A 4,839-nucleotide genomic window follows, 5' to 3' on the forward strand; every position below is an offset into this window, starting at 1 on the left:
ACTTAAGGGTGGTCAAGCGTTGGAAGAGGCTGCCCAGGGAGGTCGTGGAATCACCATCCCTGGGGGTGTTTGAAAGATGTGTAGATGCGGTGCCTAGAGAATGGGTTACTCGTGGGCTTGGCAACGCTGGGTTAATGGTTGGACTGGATGTCAAAGGTCTTTTCCAAACTAAATGATTCTGTGATTCTGTGAGAATGCTCCCAGGCTTAAGTGAAGGATGAAACACTTAGGAATTTCATGAACACGTAACATTTATTGTGCTCTCCACTCCATCATCGCCCTGCTGCAGAGAACCAGTTAAGGCAACTCCAGCCGTGGGCAGAGGAATGGATGGGCTGATCCTTTCACTCCTGTTTTTTTGATGATTTCTATAAAAATAGCATCCACTTCCAGCACTCACTCCCGTGTTGGGAGGAGGTGTGGGGGGGACCTGCAGGAGCTCCTGATAGCAGTGAGGGCACAGGGGTGTCCACAGGAGGGGTTGCAGATAGGAATGCCTGCTCTCCTTGCAGCTGTGCTACGTCGATGGCTCTTGCCACACATCCCAGTGAGCCCCCCGTGTGGGCTGCTCAGGGGGTCCCCAACCTGTAAGAGCTGGAGCAGGGCTCTGCTCTGGGATCAAGGGCTGAGCCCCTCCTTGGTGGCTGCCATCGTGGGGCTGGGTGGCCCCAGCAGTCCCAGTGGGAAGTACTGGGGGGTCAGCCAGGTTCCAGTGTCCCCACGGGCCAGTAGCCCACGGCTCACTGTGTCCCCATGCTGGCCCCGGCCAGGGTGCTGAGCAATATGTGATTTGCTTTTTTCCTAATGATTCCCCTCAAAAATACTCCCCTGTTTCCAGAGCAGAGAGCTCAGCAGGGGCATCACCCCTTAGCCTGGGTGGGTGGCGGTGACAGCAGAGCCCTGGGGTGCAGGGACCACCGCGGGCTAGGGGGGCCATAAGCCCATCCCCAGCCCCACTGCCCCTCAGCCCAGCCAGCAGGGCTGAGCAGCAGCATTCGCTGCCATCCTGGGGCTGGGGGCAGCTGGCAGCCATTGCTCAGATCCCCACCTCAGGCAGCAGTCACCAGTGTGATGAGCAAGACCATCCTCCGCCTGCCATGCTCCATCCCTTTAGTCCCCTTTCTCCCTCCTCTGCTTGGACCATGCTCCGCTTAGGGGGGGTGGGATGAGTAGCTGGGAGAAGATGCTCTGCTGTGTTAGTGGAAGGTGTGATCCTGAGCCTCGGGCGGAGTGCGGGGATGCTGGCAGAGCTGCCACCTCCTCTCACGGTGCCTGCTGGGGACTTCCTGAGGCCCTGCTCTCTGCAGGCATGTGTGCAGGGGAGACTCATTTTCTCTTTCCCGAGTTGATGTTTTTGGGTGAACCAGTGTCTGATAGAGGCTTTGTGCTGCAGCCATCCTCTCTCCAAAACCCAGGGCCACCCTTCCATCTCCCATGCCACCAGCATTGATTAAACTCCTCAGAACATTATTAGCCAGCTCTTTTCTTCTTGATTTTGCCAGGTTTGCTGATCCTGGCACCTACTTCCTTCAGCCAAGGAAAGGAGGTACTAATAACCACAGTCTTTCCATGTCCCCCTTCCCAGCTACCCAAGCAGCTCTCGATCCTCAGCCTGTTTATCCTCTCACACCCAATACAAGTGGTAGAGAAGGAAGATAAGGGCTGTCTGCTCGGTCTGATGTGGTGAGTTCACCATTATTACCAGCAAAATCCTGATTTCCTGCAGGAGATGGAGATGTTAAGGTAGATGAAGAGCCTGTTCTCCCACGGGGAAGCAGCATCAGTAAAGTTTGCTGAGTGGTTTCTCCCAGCACATGCCACCATCCTGCAGGCCTGGAGGTGACCATGTGCCACGCTAATGCTGGGACCAACAGGGCTACCGCCACCCCCCAGGAGCCTGGGGCATCCCTGCACCCTGCACTGGAGCCTGCCTGCCTTTGCCATCCATCCCTCCTCCAAACACCTTGGGAGAGGGGCGGGGATGGAGACGTGGGGCTGTGCCCCTCTGGCGTGGGATACCCTCACCATCCCCCACTCCTGGCACCCTCGGCACCTGCGGTGGAGCGGTGCCAGGTCATCCTGTGCCTTTTCTACAGGCTCCGAAAATAATTGCACGTTACCAGCGATTTCCCTTTGTCCTTTAAAAATAGTCCTTGCCCTCAGCGAGGCAGGTGCTGACCTTCGGATGGCCGTGGGTCTTGGTGCCTAATTGCTGATTGCTGCTGACGTTGGGCAGTTTTGGGGGCGGCTAATTGCCTCACGCAGGAGGGAGGAGCACAAGGGAGCAAGCAACTTCTGGGAGGGGGACTGCATTGTCTGTACTAAGAATAGCCTCCAGATTTCATCCTTGGCCTATAAAACCCCTACATTTTCCTAAAACCAGATGTTGAATGGGTTTTTTTGCAGGCGCTCGCAGAGCAAGCCAGCCCTGCCACCGAGGGGGGGAGAGGGAGGAGGCTCTCCCCTCCCGTAGGCTGTGTTTAGCAAAGCCTAGTACCTCCAGCTATGTTTTTAAATTAATTCCCCTCCATTTGAAGACATATGATGGCTCGGCCTCCGTTGCTCCTTCATCTCACCGCGGGACAGGTCCCCAGGGGGAAAGGTCCTCCAGTTCCCATCCCGGCATGTCCTCCAGTTCCCATCCCGGCATGTCCCCAGGCAGCCTTGCACCCGTGCTGGCCTTTTCCCTGACATGCTCCCCGGTGCCGGTAGCCTTTCTGCTGCTCTGCATTACCGTTTCATGAATTTAAGCTCTCACAAAAAGGCTGCTCTCAGGCCGTTTCATCTCCAGTTGCTTCACTTCCAGATTTTTGCATCTCCTGTCACCATTCCATGGCAGCCCGAGAGGTTGAAGACTTGGGATTTTGTAGGGCGACCACATGCAAATGCCAATTTTATGGAGCCAACTGCAAAATGTACTTTAAAAAAGGGAAATGTAGCAGTATCCTTATTTATGTTTTTTTTTTTTAATTTTGCCTCCAGATCAAAGCAGGCAGTGCTTTCTCCTGCCTTGAAGTAGCAACGGCTGTCCCCAGGTGGGTGCCTCGCAGAGCATCCTCTTTTTATCAGCCCTTCCAAAACATCGCTGGACATACCCTTTGACATCACCCAGTCAGGCACCACCAACTAATTGGTGATAATTGCAAAAATACCCCATGTGTTGGTGTCTCTTTAGGCTGGGGACTTTCTGCACCCTGAAATTATCTTTGGCTGCAACACTTCTATTTAAAGCAGCATCACACATACCCTGCGCTGCATTTGGGGTCAGTGGCTCAATGTCTATAGGGTGGGGGGACCCTGCCACCCCCAGCCCCATGTGGGTGCTGCCCAGGGGGGTGCCAAGGCCCCGGGGGCAGCTGCGGGTGGGCTCTGCGGGTGTCAGGGTGGCATGTTAGGGCTGAGCTCCTGTGCCCCGCTTATAGGGCAGTGAAGGAAATCAGTCATCGAGTGTTGCTGTGGAAACAGGAGGGGAAACCCAGTTTATGGCAGCCAGCATCTCTCTGCCAGGAACCCTGCAGAGCTTGGGCAGCGGAGGGGGGACACGCAGCCCCCCATGCCCACTGCTGCCGGCCCCAGGGGGCTCCCGCTGCCACCCTTTGTGGGATGCCCATGCCTACCAATTGCGGGGAGCTGCATCCCATTGTGCTGCTGCTGCTGTGGGCACTGGCACGGCTTACAGTGCCCTGTTCTGGGGGCCTGAGCTGCACCCCAACCCTGCTGTGCCCCCTGCCCCAGCCCAGCCCGGGGTCAATGTATACACGTACCGTGGGGCTGTTGAGCCTTCCAGAGACCTGCCAGTTAGCAGCTTCAGCACCTGAAATTTCTTAATTTAAAAGACATTTATTTTAACAAGGTACAGCCATGAGCACACAGCCGGGCTGGCTGTGGATGTTTTGGGGTGCAGATGGGGTGAAAGGAAAAGGTCACCCTATAAAAGCCCAACCAGTGCTCACCAGCTCACTTGTGCCTCCGAAATCTTCCATCTGAAATCCTAAAAACTAGGCATATGGGCTCACATTGATTAAAAAGAAAATACAAAATTCTGAGTGCTGGGTGTTGTGCCAAGCAGGGCTCTGGTGGGACAGGCAGAGGGGCTCAGATGGGAGCTTGTGAGCTTGGAAGGGCTCGAGGGGGCCAGGAGGGGGCTAGGGGTGCCAGGGGGCTGGGGGCTGGGTCGGTCAGAGCAGAGGTGTGAGTACTGGAGGGTTTGGGGGGCTTGGGGGACAGAAGAGAGGAGCCAGGCATGGGGTGTTTGGAGCTGTGAAGTGGGTGTGGGTGTGTGAAAAAGGGCAGGGATGGGTGCAGGGGGGCTGTGGATGCAGCGGTGGGTGGGTGGGGTGTAGGGGGTGTGGTGGATGCAAGGGGCGTGGGGTGCAGGATGGAGGTACAGTGCGGGGGTGAGGCTTGTGGGACTGGTGTGTAGCATGTGTGGGGTGCAGGGTCGGGGGGGTAAGTGGTGGGGACAGGGACAAGGGGCCGTGGAAGGGGTCGGGGATAGAGACCAAGACAGGGACACGGGGAGGGTAGACACAGGGAGTGGGCCTGAGGCAGGGTGAGGGGCAGGGGCAGGAGACAGTGAGGTCTGGAGAAAAGCGAGCTGCAAAACCCGGGGAATCGGAGAGGAGAGCAGGAGGAGGAGAAGGAGGAAAAGGAGGAGGAAGAAGAGGAGGAGGAGGAGGAGGTGGAGGAGGAGGAGGAGGAGGAGGAAGTCGGGGCCGAGCCGCTTCCTGTAGGCAGAGGGATGAGCGCAGACAAAGCTGGGTGGGGACTCGCCGCTCGGGGCTGCTGCTGACCACCCTCCTCCTGCCTCCGGCTCGCATCCCTCCTCCCGCTGCCCCT

This window comes from Falco punctatus (genome assembly GCF_963210335.1).
Source record: "Falco punctatus genome assembly, chromosome: 7".
Lineage (NCBI taxonomy): Eukaryota > Metazoa > Chordata > Aves > Falconiformes > Falconidae > Falco > Falco punctatus.